General features: G+C 60.6%; 1 long non-coding RNA gene across 2 annotated transcripts in view; it reads right to left on the bottom strand.

Annotated features, from left to right (window-relative positions):
• Positions 1-9,887: 9,887 nt before the first annotated feature.
• LOC135314274 (uncharacterized) overlaps positions 9,888-15,530 on the bottom strand; it is a 36,382-nt gene continuing 30,739 nt past the window's right edge. For both annotated transcript variants that reach the window (XR_010373729.1, XR_010373728.1), the window contains one exon: positions 9,888-10,521. This is a non-coding gene — a long non-coding RNA (uncharacterized LOC135314274). The remainder of the gene's footprint in view (positions 10,522-15,530) is intronic.

The following is a 15,530-nucleotide window of genomic DNA, read 5'->3' as shown; positions in this document are numbered from 1 at the left end:
GCCCCTGTCCGCCGCTCGCACGGCAATTCTTCTGCGGAAGAGCTGAAAATAGCGCGCAGCCCCGCGCAATCCGAGCGGGAGCAGCCCGCGGGCAGCCGCAGCGCGGGTGTCCGGCCTTCGGGGCCGGGCGATCGCCGCTGCTTCTGCCTGACCCCCGCGCCCAGCCCCATGGCCCCACCCCGGGGCCTCCATCCAGCATCAAGGACCCCTCTCTTCCATCCAGCCCCCCTGCGCCCGGCTCCTGGAGGCGAGGGTGATCCCTCCACCGCCAGATTCACCAACCTCCTCCCAGTCCATGGCTTTGGGGCTTTTAGTCTGGTCGTTTTATTTTATTTTATTTTATTTCATTTCTTCCTTTTTTTTTTTGGGGGGGGGGGGGGGGGCACGTGAAATGTCGGCTTTGAAGGATATTTGTAATAACATAACCAGCAAAATGAATGTCATATTTTTGCTCCAATGAATTGGATTTCCTGAAATATTGTCTCCGTAATGATGCCTTTAGGCTCCTCTGGATTAGATAACTCTCCAACCACATCAAGTAGGCTAATTATCCCAAAGCCACTTTCCCCGCATTTCCACATTGGTTTCGCGTACACCTGGGTGTGCACACGCACGATATTGTTGCGACATAGCGGGGCTGCCGCGAGGCGGGGACACGCACCAGGAGGGGAATAAGGGCCCATCACCGTGGTGTCCCCCCGCCCGGGCCGGCGGAGCAGCGCGGGGTGGGGGGAGGGGAGGAGGGGGGGAGGGGGGAGGGGGGAGGGGGGCCCCGTCGAGCTGCCATGACGCCATCAAGCCCGACTCCCCTGCCAGCCAATCAGCAAGGTCCAGCCGTATGTCGTCAGACCACGCTGCCCAATGAGGGGCGAGCGGCGCGGCCCCGGCGGGATCCCCTCGAGGGCTCGAGTCGCACGTGGGGAGGTTGGGGACCCCCCCCCCGCCCCCTGGGGACCCCCGGGGCCGCGACGCCCGGCATGGGGGTGGGGGTGGAGAGGGCTGGGACAGCGCCGGGGGTGGCAGGGGGCTTGAGCCACGCTGCCCCCGAGGTCACGCGTGGGGGGGTGGGAGGGGGTGAGGCCCTCGCGGGGGTGTGTGGGGGTGCTCAGAGCTGAGCCCCAACCAAGAGTGAAGGGGCTGCCCTGGCCCCACCAAAACCCCAACTGGGTGGGGTGTGGGCAAGGCCACCCCTGCACATGCGTGGGCGGGGCCATGATGGCCCACGCGTGGGTGCCCCTGCCGCTCCCCCTCCCCCCCCAGCGCGGCCTTCTGTCCCGGCCTTTTGCCTGGGCCGGGGAGTTCGTACTTGGGGATTATTCATCTCCTGCGAGCTTTTTGTTAGACGGCCCTGAAAGGCCTCAAAGGCTGGGAACACCATTCTAATTACGGGGAAGCACAGCTTATTTAGGAGATAAAAAGAGACTTGTAGTCTCATAACAGCTTCTTATATCCGTCAAATAAGGATCTCTAATGACGGGGTGAGAGCCAGTGAATGCCTAAAACAAACTAAAAAAAAGGGAGCGAAAATAAAGCAGCCAGGGGCTTAAGATATATTAAATTACCCTGATTAGGAATTTAGGCCGTGGCTCGAGTCTGCTGGAGAGGCTGGCGAGGGGGGGGACGGGGACGGAAAGTGCTGCTATTCATTTCTGGGGAGAGGGGTCAGTAGGTCGGAGGAGTTCACAGGGCCTGGCTCTATTCTTATGCTAACAGAGAATACGAGCGCTGGCCTGGAAAATAGAAATGAATTTGCAATAATCCGAGCCCCTCTGTTTGCAAGGCGAGCGGCTCTATAGCTAATTGCAGCCCGGCCTCCCCCGCCTCATCGCGGGCCGCTGTAACGATGCATGGGAGATTAGAGTCCAAGGGGCTGGGGGCGGGGGGACGGGGGGAGACGGGGGTGATTTCAGCTGTCTCACCCCCTAGTTCCCGACCCTTCCCTCGGCCCGGCGGTGAAATATTCCGGGGCGGGCGCTGGTGTTTGGGTGTCTCCGCTCGCAGCGAGCGGGGCCAGCCAACTTCCTGAACTCCCCTGGAGCCGCGCAGGGGAGCGGGGCGGCGTGCCGGGGGAAGTGGGGCCGGGGGGAGGCAGCGTAGGTCCCGGAGAAGGGTGGGGGAGAGGACGGACGGACACGGGGACCCCCACTGAGCTGCCGGTGACAGGCAGTAAATCGAGGAAGAATAGCGCCTGGAAACGCGCCGTCGGGGCCGCTCGCCGGCCCTACAGCTGCCGCCCCGTCTCGCCGCCATCCCGGCTGCCCGGCGGGATGCCTGGCTCCCTCCCGGCACCCGAAGGGTTCCTCCCCGCTCCCGAGGGTCCCTCCCAGCCCCCGAGGGGTGACCCCCCGCCCCCCGCGGGGTCCCACCGCCCCCCGCCCGGTCCCGGTCCCGCCCCCTCGGCGGCCGCGGGCGGTTTCAGGACCCTGGACAGGGGCGGGACCCCGCGCGTCCCCCGCCACGTCCCGTCGCCCCGAGAGGGGTCCCTCCCCGGTCGGGACCCGTCCCGACCCCTCTCCCCCTTTTCCCTACGCTACCCGGCTGGGATCAATACCCGCAAGGGGCCGCCGAGCCCCGGTGCCGTGCCGTGGGCGCGGGCCAAGGTTTGGCAGTGGGTCCGAGCCCAACCCAAGCCAAACGCACCCGTCTGTGCGGGGAAACGGCGTACAGGGGACGAAAAATGCAGCTGCGGAGCTGTTCGAATGACTATGGAGCGACTCGGCCAGCCTGCGCTGCCCTCGCCGGCATGCGGGGCTGCTCCGGTGCTGGGGACGGTGCGGACGCCCCGCCGTGCCCCGACGGCGGACCGGGGTGGCAAAACCCCGGGGTCGCCCTGCCCGGTCCCGGCGACAAAAAGCCGGACCTGCTGCCAGAAATACAGCCCTCTTTCGTTAACGGCCGCTTCCCCCTCCTCCTCCTCGCCTGCCGCTGGCCCCAAAGCCGGAGCCGGAGCCGCTCGGGGTGAGGGCTGTGCCTGGGGCCGAGGGACAAGGCTGTACCAGCCCCGGAGCCAGAGCCCGGCACCGGCTCCGCAGAGCCGGGCCGAACCCCGCGTCCCACATCGCCCTTGCAGTAATTCTGCCGAGCGCTGTAAACTTTGCCCGGCACCCCAGGGCTGTCCCCGCCGCCCCGATCCCACCGGCCGCCCGGGGGAACCGGGCACAGGGGGACGGGGAGCAGCACCGGGCACTGGTGCGGGGCCGCTGCGGTGGCCGAGGGTCTCAGGGTCTCCGTAAACCTCTTTTTCCGACACTATGAATTTTCTCACTCGAGACTGAAATTAAAAGGACGGTTCCCGTAAGTGGCACACGCCGGACAGATTCCTCCCCGCTCGGCTTTGTCCGTACCACGGCGCTTCTCCCGGAGCCTTCACCACACACTTTTGTCGTTTGAAAAGGCAGAACCCCCGGATTTTCCCCCAGAGGGCTGTTCTGAAGGGCTGCCTAAGCTTAAGAAAATTATATTTCAGGTACATTAAAAAATCCCAACCAACTAACAACAACAACAAAAAAAACCCAAACACACAGACGTTAAAAAATCCCAACAAAACAACGGTGTTTCTAATTTCCAATCGTCTATCGAGTCGCTGAGAAAAGAGGCGGCATTATTTGTAATAACAATCTATGAACTGGATTTAGGAGGAATTTTCAGCAGAAAACAAAAAATTCATTACTGGGCTGCTCTGTGAATTTTCGCTCTCCCGAGGAAATACGGGAAAAGGAAAAAAAAAAAGAGAGAGAGAGAACAACAAAAAAAAAGACATACGGGAGCTTTTAAAAATTGTTTTGGAAAACAAATTCGCCGGCGCTTTTATCTCCCCCGCGGTGGGACACAGAGATGAGCCGCTGCGAGTTTATTTCTCAACGCCCGCCGGGGTCTGGGTTTCCCCCTCCCCAAAATAACGCCCGGCCCGGCCCCGGCGCCTCTCCCCGCCCTGTCCTTCCCGACCAGAATTAAACCGCCGAGGCGCAGAAAAGCGGGTTTCTTTACTGGAATAAAATCGGGTTTATTTGCAAGAAAAAAAAGGGGGGAAATCGTGTTTATTTGCAAGAATGAAAAGTGTGTTTCATTGCAAGAATAAAAACCGGGTTTATTTGCGAGACTAAAAAGCCGGTTTCCTTGCAAGAGCGGGGACCTGCTGCTTTGGGAGCTGTGGGACGGAGCGGGGTACTGCGGCCCGAGGGAGGCAGGGAAAGGGGGTGATTTCCCCGCTGAGAGCCCCCCGACGGGGGCTGGGGTTTGTCCCCCTGCGGGTCCCCCCGAGCTGCGGAGCGGCCGCTGCGGGGGACGCCGGGGGCCGGCACCCAGCCCCGCACCCGGGCGCTTCCCCCCCCTCCCCCCCCGCGCGTCTCAACGCAGCCGTGCGGGGATTTGGGGGGGGGGGGTGTGTGGAAGGTGCCCGGGGGAAGTGTCCACCCCACACACCCCACCCGCGGAGGGTGGGTTCCCCTGCGGATGCTTTCCCCGCGGCCCGTTGCGGGCTGCCCCGCCTGCCTTCCTCGCAGGGACGGGAGAGCGGTTCCCCCTTCAACGAAAACGCGGTGGGGTGAGGGCAGGCCCCGCTGCGGGGCCCCCCCCGCCGCACGGCGGCCGGCGCGGAGGGGAAGCCCGGCCGGAGGGGGGTCCCTGGCCTCGGCTGCGAGCGGGGGGCGGCGGCCTTCCCCGCACCCCCCAGCCGTGGTTGCGGTGCTCGCGCCCGCGGTGGGATGCACCCCACGGGTGCCCGGGGAGGGGGTGCACCCGGTGTGTGCGGGCACACCCAGCTCAGGCACACACACGCGTGTGCGGGGGGACACACACAGATCCACCCCCACACACCCCCCAGGTCGGATACCCGCCGGTGTGACACACCCACCCGAGTGGGTACGGGGCGGGAGGGATGCCACACGCGTGTGCGGACACGCACGGGTCGGCACATGCGGAGGTCGCGGACACACTCGTGTCTACACACGGACACCAGATACACCCTCGCCGTCTGCAAACGCCCCCCACGCTGGCTGCGCCCCTGCTGCCACCCAGCTTCACGGGGACCTCCCGGGCCAGGCCGTGCTCCCCCCGCCCACAACTTCCCTCCCCAGAATCACCAGCTTCCTCGCCCCCTTTCCCCACTCCACCACCCCACGCAATTAAGGGCGGTGGCGGAGCGGGGCTGCAAGAGGCGGCGACTCAGCGGTAAGCACACCCCCCCCCCGCCCGCTCCCTTGCCTTGCACGAGGTGAAAGAATACAGAAATAGGTGAAAACACAGAAATAGCCCCAAAATAGCGCTGCACGAGGTTTTGCTTTATTTATTCCTGCAGCCCCGGGCCGGGCGGGACGAGCCGGGTACGTGGCGGGGCAGCCCCGGCGGCGGCTCGGCGGGCCCGGGTGATGGGGGGAAGGGGCGATGGGGGTCCCACCGCCCGCAGCGGGGGGCCCGGGGAGCCGCAGGTGCCGTGGCGGGAGACACCAGCAATGGCTGTTTGGGTGTTGCATTAAAGCACGCTGCAGTGCGCACACAGGCGGCCCCTCCCCCCGCAATCTGCCTGTATGCTAATGACATGCAAAGCGACTCATTTGCATGTTTATCTCTGTCAATGGGCAAGCGTGGAAGGCGAGGTAATACGTTTCCCACCGTGGCATGGAGGCCTCTCTCCCCCCCCCCCTCCGCGCCCCTCACCGCCCCGCCGGGCCGGGGAGGGCAGGGCGCACCTCCGCCCCCCCCCCGCCCAGCCCTGGCACGACGGCAGGCACTGCCACAAAATGGCTGCCGGGGGGGGCCCTGCCAGCGCCCACCTCTGCCCCCAGCAGTCCCGGGCCCACCCGCGCCCCCTCCTCTCAAACCTAGCGCCGGATTTTGTGCTTAAGCAGCCAATCGGGGGGGGGCGGCACCCTTCCCCCTCCCTCCCTCCTTCTCCCCCACCATCCCTTCTCTTCCACCCTCCAACCCTCTTTATCCCAGCTCCATCCCTCCTTTCCTACCCTTCATGCCTCCTTTTCCAACCCATATCCTTCTTTCTCCCCCTCCACCCTTCCTTCTCCCACCTCCATCCCTCCTTTTCTCCCCTTCCAACCCTCCATCCTCTCCCCCAAGTCTCCTTCCCCCGCTTCCATCCCTTTCTCACCCAAATCCCTCCTTTTCCACCGTCCATCCCGCCTTCCCCACGCCCAGAGCCAAGTCCTCTCTGTTTCCACGCGTGGGGGGATTCCTGGTTTCCCACCGCCCGGGGGGAAAAGTCCCTTCCCTCCTTCTGAGGGCTCCGACCCCGGCGTCGCCGCTGAGACCCCGGCAACTCGTGACCGCTGTGGGTCTGCCAGCACTGTCTGTGGCCCCGGTGGGCGCGGACACGCGGGTGGGCGGCCCGGGAGGGGGCCGGCGGTCAGTTCCTCTGCTGAGGGGTATCCACGGGCACTAGTGGAGAGGAGCCGTGTGTACACTCACGCGTGTGGGCCCACGGATGGGACGGGCATTGGAGGCGCCTGGGCCGGTGTGGGTTTCCTAAATAGCCACCAAAGTAATAGTAGTACTAGTAGTAATAATATTAATAAATCCTGAAGAAGCCGCTCCCGCCGTCCCGAGGTGCGCCCACACTGCTGCTTTCAAAGAGGCCCGTTGGAGGGCAGGGGTCTGGTTTTGGGGAGCGGGGGAGGGGATCCCCGCCTGCGTGGGGATGCGGCGACCCCCATGGACTCTCGGCGGAGGCACGGCACGGCGCAAACCCCACCCCACCACGGGGCGTGGGGGCCAGCGGGACCCCCCGGGGTCGGCGCACGGCTGTAACAGTGTTACGCACCCTCCGTACTCCATATATACATAAACCACGTATATGATGTGTTAGGCTGCCCTTCAGGAGGCTGCGATGTGGCAGCAGGGCACCCGCGGCACGGCCCCCCCGAGGTCCCCGGGCGGCAGCACACACCCGGCACGGCACTGCCCCGCCCCGAGGCGCCGGTGACGGGCGCCCGCCTCGGTGCGCTGGGCTTGGGGACGGTTTTCGGGGGAGCCCCTCCTGCCTCCCCACCCGCTGTCCCACCCCTTCCTCGGCCCCTCTCAGCCTCTTACACCCCTCCTTTTTTCCCCTCCAAGTCTTGCTCCTCTTCCCCTGTCAAGGTGGTTTCGCTCCCTCCGTCCCTCAGCTCTACATTAACCGCGGGGGAAAGGTTTATTCTCCCTCCTTCACCCGAAAATGTCTTAGAAAAGAATAAAATAACCTAAAAACCCCAAATCTGCCAGTCTGTGCCCGAATCCTCCGAGCAGGCGCGGCCCCCCGACCCGCCCTGTCCCGACCAGTTTATCCCAGCAGTGCCCAGAGGCAGGTACCGGGAGGGGATTTATGTGGGGCATCAGCCAGCCCCCGCCGCCCCCCGGACACCCTATTACCACACCACCCCCATTATCGCACCTATGGCGAGGGACGTGTGCCTCCAGCAGGCATGCTGCCGCTGACCCCCCCCGGGGGTGGGGTTTGCCCCCCAGCCGCCGGGGGGCAGCGGGTCTCGGGGTGCCGGTGCCCGGGAGCTCCGGGGGTGCCGGCCTGCCGGGGTCCACCCCAGCCCCCCGGCCCGCTGCCGGGTGGGTGTTCCCCTCCCGCGGGGGGCGGAGAGAAGCAGGCCGGGGCAGAGGCAGGTTTGGGAAGGCCCCCTCCCCTGGCTTTCCGGCTGCCCCCGCCAGGCAGTGCCGTCCCCCCCGCACCCCCGCCGGGGGGGGTCCGCACCCCCGGGGCAGGCCGGCCCGGGGCTCCGCATCACTGTACCGGGGGCAGGGCTGGTTTTGAGGGACCCACTGCAGACAGATACCTCCCCTCCATCACCCCCCAACACCTGCCGTGCCATCGCGCCCCGCAGCAGAGGCAGCCCCCCAAAAGCGAATGGGTGGGGTTCTTCCCTTACCTGAGAGCTGGCCCGGGGGAGCCCCGGGGAGGGGGGGGTGCTGGATCCGGCTCGTTTTCTCCCGCCGTGTCCCGCAGCAGAAACTTCCTGCGGCCGGGGCCGGGGCCGGGGCCGGGGCCGGGGCCGGGGCCGGGGCGGGGGAGCCGGGCTGCGCCGGGGGGACCCCGCGGCCGGGGAGAGCCGCACACCCCGGGCTGTGTTTATATGTAGAAAGAAGGGTAATTTGAGTGCTTATACCAAGAACGGGGGTTGTTAAGTTTGCAGGCAGGCAGCTAAACGGTGCCAAGTGCGGGCAGGGAGGGGGGGGTGCGGGGGGGAGGCTGGGGGTGTGTAAGAAATAAAGAGCAATTGTCAGAGGCGAACAAAAGGCGGAGGATGGAAAGGAGCTGGGAATCCCGGGGCAGAGCCCTTCGGCGTGGACTTGAACTTGGGCTTTGACACCGTCTGCGAGGCGGAGAGCGGCTCCGGGCCGGGCGAGGCGGGCTGCGGGGGGGGGACAACAGCCTCGGTGGCGGAGAGAGGGGGCTTTACCCCTCTCCCCTCCCCAAACACCCGCCTTTGCGGGAGGGGTCGGTGCACTTTGCTTCACGATGCGAGTGATCCGGGGAATAACCCAGACGGGCTGAGACCCGACGGGCTCAGCGTACCTCCCGGGGTGGAGAGGGGCGGCGGCGGGGGGACCCCGTCGGGGCTGGCCGGGGCCAGACGGCCGGGGGGGCCGCTCGGTTCTCACAGTCTGCGCCCTAGCCTGGATTCTCTGCACGTCCCGGCCGGTCCCCCCTTTGCTGCTATTCAGCACTTAATTGAACATTAATGGCAGCTGGGGATGAGGTCATTGGAGCCGGCTTTTCTCACACATTTTTCATGCAAATCCGCTAAACTCTAAACAAATTTGAATAAAACCCCCTTTGTGCGGGCCCTCCATGGTGTTTTTCCACGGGCCGCTCCGCCTGTCTCCGCACACTTCATCCAGGAAGGGGGGAGATGTGCTGTGCCGGGGGAGGGAAGCGGGAAGACGAGGGGGTGTGAGGGGGTGCCCGGGCTTGGAGCACAGGGCAGAGACATGTGTAACACCCAGAGAGGCTGCATCCTCTGCGGGGCTCCTAAACCCAGACACCGCCCACCCCCTGATGCACATTGCACAAGTGGGGCCCCAGCACTGTGCCATCACCTCCCGTTGCATCTCCCCATGGCACCGGTTCCCCCAGTAATATCCACCAGCAACACCAGTTCCCCCATAACACCTCACTAGCACCAATCCACCCCAACACCATCAGTCCTCCTGCAGGTAACAACAATCCCCACAGTAACACTAGCTGCCCTAATAGCATCAGTCCCCCCAGCAACCCAAATCCCTCCCAGTACCACCAGTGCCCGCAGCACCCCTTGCTGCATTGGGCAGTCAAGCCTCGTCGCCTATCCATAAGGTGGTTTTTGAGTGCTCACGGCCGCACAGGATAATGGCACGCAGAGCCCCAGACACCCCTGCTCCGTGCCTCCGCAGCCCCTGCGCAGCCCCCATTAGCATCCCTGTGCACCCGGCCCCCTGCCCAGCCTTGAACTTGGCCATGCCGGACTGCGCTCCTTCTGCCTGCCTGGGCTTGCACAATGCCGGCCTTGACCCATTGTTTGGTTTTTCGGGTTTCAGCTGGGAAAGCGGCCACCTCGCGCAGCCTGCCCCAAGCACGCCGGGAACCGGGCACAATGGGGAACCCTGCTCTGCAGGCAGAAGGGCTCCAAATCATTTGAGAGACATATTCATTATATTCTTTCACGGGGGTCTGTTTGCATTGGATTTAGCGGTTACTTCCCAGACAGGGTTCAGACCAAATAAAGATCGTTTAGCGGCGAGGGATTCGCTTGGGCTTTCAGGGAAATGTGCCTGATGTGGGGCATGGCGCAGCCCGGCTGCTTGGCTTTCAGCTGCTCCCTCTTCCCTGCTGATTTGCCTGGGTTTATTTTGTGCCCGTTGCCTCCTCCATCCCGAGACGGCACCAAATCACACGGCTCACTTTTGCAAAAGGGAGAGTTTATTTTCAACAGTGCATGGGGTGGGGGTTGGGGGATTTTAATGGGAGAGAATTACAGCCAGTACATTTCTCTTACAGGAACAGAAAGGGTGCAATAAAACAGCAGCAGGGCCGCCTGGCCCAGACAGACTCACAGTCCTTTGGGCCTTGAGCACAACGCTGTTGGGACGGCTGTGTTCCGCACACCCAGGGATGAAAAGCGGCAAGGGCCGAGCTCTGCTCCATGAGCAAAGCCCGGTGCTAAAAGCTCCCTCCAATGTTCACACACCCAGTATTTTGCCAGGTGAGGCAGTGGCTCGCTCAGATCCCTCTGCCTAAGCACCGTGGTCCTGCTCTGGGGTATTTAGGGCACCAAAGACAACGTACAGGAGTGATGTGGGATGGTCCCCTGGCTCCCTGTGTTGCCCTGGTTCACTCCCCATGGCTGGACCAGCGTGATTCGAAGCGATGCAGAAACCCTCTGTGTTCATGAGCCAAAGCTGCCTCCTCTCTGGTGCCATCGGAGAAGCAAGTTGAGACGCTCCTGCAGAAACCTGGAGACATCAGATGGCAAGTCTGGACAGGTGGTAGCCAACTGCAAAAGGGAACTCACAGGCTTGAAAAGTCCCTTCTCCACTCACTGGGATCTAGGAAGCAAAGGAAAAAATGGAGCAGTTATGATCTCCGGCAGGGAAATGGTCCAGCAGTTCTTGGCTGAGAACAGACCAACTCAGCTCACTGATGGAGTGAAACTCCAACCCTCTTTCCCTCCTCACCACACGTTTCCCACAGCTCCAGGTCACTTTACCCCCTTCCCAACCGGAAAAGCTGTGGTCGCCAAGACATGGAGCTCTCCCTGTGCCTGCCTCAATCCCCTACCTCCGCCTGCCCCACACACCACCAGCCAGGGGAGGGCTTGCCGCTTGTCCTTCCTCCCTAGGCTTTGGGGCATGGGATTACTCTGCATGTCAGAGCCACTAAAGGCACAGCCCTCTGATGTTTTAATCTTCGTGTTAACTTTCCCTGCCCTCGGAGCCCTTGCCTGGCTGGAGAAAGTGATACTGAGCCACGGAGCCGGAGCCAAAGCTGTGACGCTCAGGGAAAGTCCCCTCCTCGGCTTTTTCTGCACCTCCTGGGTTTGCCACACACATCCTGCACCTTGCATCAGGTTCTCCTCCCTTTTTCCCCAATTTTTTTCTCTATTTCCTTTTCACTTCCCCCACGGCGAGTGTGGATCCCCTAGCACAGCCTCCAAACCCAGTCTCATCCCTTTGCTGTCCTCCCTTTGCTTTGCCTATAAATTGTTGTACTGGAAGAAGTAGACTCGTGTAACTAATTCTTGAATACACTTGGATCCAGAGTGCAAAAGGAACCATCAGCTGGCTAATTTATTCTTTTTATTACACCAAATTGTAATTTTATAAAATATTGCAAATTTTATAAAATATTTGCAAGCCCATTTTAAGAGATAAATCTTCTGTGTGGCTCTCTAATGAGCCGCCCTGGGAGTAGCTGGCATGTGATCTGCTGTAGGTCGCACCGCGACGTTGCTGGGCTGCGACTGGATGAACCACCGTAACTCTTTGAACTGTGCAAATACTCTGCACTCTGGGGTCCAGGCTGCAATTTTCATGGGTATTTTTTCTCTCTCTTAAAAATAGATCTTCTGTAACCCCTTTATTGCAATATTCATAAAGCACTTGATGGAAATCCGAGGAAAATCCCTTCCCGTCCACAACTTTGAAGCAAGCCTAAAACTTAAGAGAGGCAGAAGGAAAACCCACCCTACGTGCATGGATTTGGGGAAGGACCACAGCCTGTCTCTGGAGAATGAGGGTGCCGAGAGGACAGACCCCTTGCTGGGGTGTGTGTTTAGGGAGACTCGGGCTGCAAGAAGGCAAGGCTCAGCACTGCTTTATCCTATGTGACATTAGGAGCCACCTGCAATGCTTCCCCAAGGCTGTTGAGCTTATGGCAGATGAGATCTGAAGGGTGGTGGGTACTTTCCCTAGCCCAGGAGAGGAAGAGGAGGCTGAGCCCTTGTGCTCACCAGAGAAAAACCCTTGCAGGGAAAACCCCCCTGCCCTGGGCAGTGACAGCCCCTGCCCTCCACCTGGGCAGGCTGAGCTTGCTGCGACCTACAGAGAAACTCACCTATGGTGCAGACAGAGAGGATGCTTGTTGGCATGAGACATCAACCCACCCTGGAAATGATGCCCTGCCTCCCTGGTGGATTTGCACCTTCCAGCATTTAGTAACTGGGGGCAGAAGGGGCTGGACCGAGCCAGATGGTCGGACATAAGCTTCAGGAAAACCCAAACCTCCTACACATACTTTGCCCATAGGCAGAGTTCAGTCTAGCATTGTGGGTGCCTGCAAACATAGGGCTGCACCAGGACCTGATCCCAGCCCAATGCTGCCTTCCCTCCCCAGTGCCCTGCACAGGGAAAGCATCCTGCAAAGTAGCATGTGGATTCATTATCCCTCTCTTTTTTTAAAAACGATGCATAAATAATTGCAATTACAGCTCAGCCTCTACCCCAGTGCTTGCTCCCATGCCTCCCCATGCCCTTACAAAGGCAGCGCTGAGGTTTGCACGCTGACAAACTCCCCTGCCACGGCTATTCTGGGCAGTGGGAAGGGCAAAAAAACCCCGCTCAAATAATGGCAAATAGATGCAGGACGCTCTGCCTAATCAGATTCCTATCCCCTATTGAGGCTGGGAAGGAGGGACCCTGCTCCTCCCCTGCCCTCAGCCCAGCCTCCGCTTCACCGGCTCAAACGGAGAAACTTTCTGGACAATTTAATCTCGCCAGGGTGTTACTTAGAAAAACCTTTTTCACTGTCAATTTTTTTCCCTCCCTTGCTTCGCTCACCCCCCCACTTTTTTTTTTTCTTCCCTCCCAGCCTTGATTGAATTTTGCAAGCCCCTGATATCTTTCTTTTTTGTAGGGATGCACGCTGCTTATGCAAATACCAGCCTTTCATACCGCCTCCCTGGCTCAAGCCCTCCAACTTGAATGTGACCAAAAGCTGTGCTCTCCCCTGCTAACTCCTTAGCACAATTACACCTCCATTCTGCTCCAGGGGCCCAGCAAGGGGGGGGAAAAAATCATTTTAAACTAATAACACGTGCTGTTTGCTTTGGATAATTACAAGGGAGCTTCGGCTTCTAAAAGCTATGAAATATTCTGTTCAGTGGGGCGGGAGGGAGGCTCTGTGTTACGCCTACGCTGCAAGTTTTATCTCCTTTTGGAGATGCTCGCATGGCCTCTTGAGGCCCCCTCCATCTCGTGCTCGTCCTGTGCACCTGGGCAAGCATTTACATTTCCTACGTAGGAACTTCTCGGCGCTTTGGGCTACGGGAGAGAGGAGAAGGCGGCTGACATTTTTCTTATCTCAAGTTACAATTTCCTGCAAGCATCAAGATAATAAAACATCAGCGATGGGCAAGACGAGCGAAATGAATGCGTCGGCTGGCTCTCCCGTGGCAGCACGGGGAAGACCGGGGAGAAAGGACACCCGAGGGATGCGGCTGCTCCACCGGCTCTCGTTTGCATCGTGCCCTGCTGTTATTGTCCTCCTGCCTTGTCTGCTGGGGAAGTTTATGTAGAGGGCTTTTGCCGGGGCGAGGAGGAGGAGGGGAGTTTTCCCCAAAAGCACCCAGGAATCTGTCAAAAGAGGGACAGAAAAGAGAAGAAGAAGAAGAAGGGAGACAGAGAGTGGGAACGTCAAGGACCCCTGACTAATGAATAGCAAGTTTGCCCTTGAACCTCCCTGGGCTTTGCCATTCCCAGGCTCCAAACAAGGGCTGATGCATGCTTGGGCCCAGCTGCAGGGGGACCGGGCTATGGTTCATCTCAGACACTTTGACAGCCCGGGCCCTTTCCCCCGCATAGCTCAGACTCGCCTAACTACTCCCCTGGCAACAGCTCAGTGCAGGAACCTGCACTGAGGCCCTGCCTGCTGCATACAGAAGTGCGAGGAGGAGGGGAGCCGCTGGGAGAAATTAGCTGGAGACCGGCTTAACCCATCAAATGCTGGGCAGGCATCGCCAGCCCCGGCACCCTTCGCTCCATCCCCAACTCGGCTGGCTGGGTGCTCGTGAGCAAGTATCTACAGTGGAGCAGGAGAGAGGCAGTGATGGGTTAGATGTGCTGAGTCGCTGTGTATTGCAAATCCCATGACCTGCTGCTTCATCAAGACCCAGTGCCGTAGACCTGGTGGGGCTGAAGGTCCTTATGGTGCCAGGGATGTAGGAGGGGGCTGAAATAGATGGCTGGAAAAGGCTAGTGGGCACTGAGCGGGAAGGGCATGGTCTCTCCCCAGTGTGGCAGGGACAGGGCATCCCTCTCTGCCAGCGAAACGAGGGCCCAGGCTGGATGAGAGAGGCACAAACTTGCCCTGGCCACTCTGCATTGCAGATCAAAGGCAGAGGAGAAGCTGGCCTTAGGGGTCTGCACTGAATGGCTGGAGAAAACAGGCACGAGCACCCAGCAGCTCCAAAGCGCGACCCAGAAATGTTCCCACATCCCAGCCCCATATAAATCAAGGGGGAAAAAGGAGGGGCTCTGTCCCAGCCTCTGTTTTTACAGAGCATCTTTCATGTGCAGCCCCTGAGAGAGAGGGCTTTGCTGAGCTTGTTAAGGACGGCTCCTGCGCCAGGCAGAGAGGGGGACGCACCATATGGAGAGGAGAAAAAGAAAAGGGGACACTGAAAATGGAAAATTATGCAAAGCAGGAGGAGAGCGCTGGGGGAAAGGGGGGAGGGAGGCAGCGAGGTGGTGGGGGATGGGAAGAGGGTAGGCTGGGAAGGGAGCCCTGAAGTGGGGGACACCAGTGAGCTGGCATGGGGGCAGCAGGAGGGACAGAAGTTTCTCATCACCAGGTGCAGGACAGCCCTTGGCACCCTTGGGTGTCATCACTGGAGGGCAGCTCTCCAGCCAGACCTTCCCCAAGCATGTCTGGGCACGGGGCAATGCCTGGCTGGACCGCAGCGGGTGCACCCTGCATCCGGAGCCGTGCCATGCTGGGAGATGCAGTAAAACGGGGCACGCAGTGACCTACTTCAGAGGTGTCCTCAGGACCTCTGTTACTATGGCAATGAGGTTGAGAGCAAACATTATGGGGTTTTTGGTCAAGGTTTTTGCTTTTAATCAATCACAAAACCCAGACTCATGTACCAAGGTGGCAGGGGCCTTGTAAGAAATAGCCCTGAAAAACAGCAATGACAGTAAGGGCCTGAACCACCCCCAGGTCTCAGCCGCCTGTGCAGTGATGGTGGACACTTGGGTGAGTTAAGGAGAAACCAAATGCAGCTGCCAGAGCTCTTCCCTTCCCCTTGGCCCCCAGAGGGTCCCAGTGCCACAGGGCAGGCTGCAGCCCCAGCATGGTGCAGGGATGCTGGGGATGCTGTGCAGGCACAGGAGGGAAAAAGAACTTTCCAGTCCCTTGTGTGTGTTATTGCCCAGCTGGTGCTGAACCTCTAGCATCTGGCCTAATGCAGCCTTTGGAGAAATGACTCAGCCCTTCCCAACCCAACAGCAGATCACCTTCTCCCTCTCCTGGAAACCTTGGCCACGTCTCAGCTTCTAGGATCAGCTTACCTTTGGGAAACCACCCACCCTGCACCATGACTGCTCCTCCATCCCAAAGC

The sequence above is a fragment of the Phalacrocorax carbo genome, chromosome 7 (genome assembly GCF_963921805.1).
Source record: "Phalacrocorax carbo chromosome 7, bPhaCar2.1, whole genome shotgun sequence".
In the NCBI taxonomy this organism is placed as follows: domain Eukaryota; kingdom Metazoa; phylum Chordata; class Aves; order Suliformes; family Phalacrocoracidae; genus Phalacrocorax; species Phalacrocorax carbo.
Note: the sequence above shows the minus strand (reverse complement) of the source record. Positions and strands in the feature narration are given on the sequence as shown.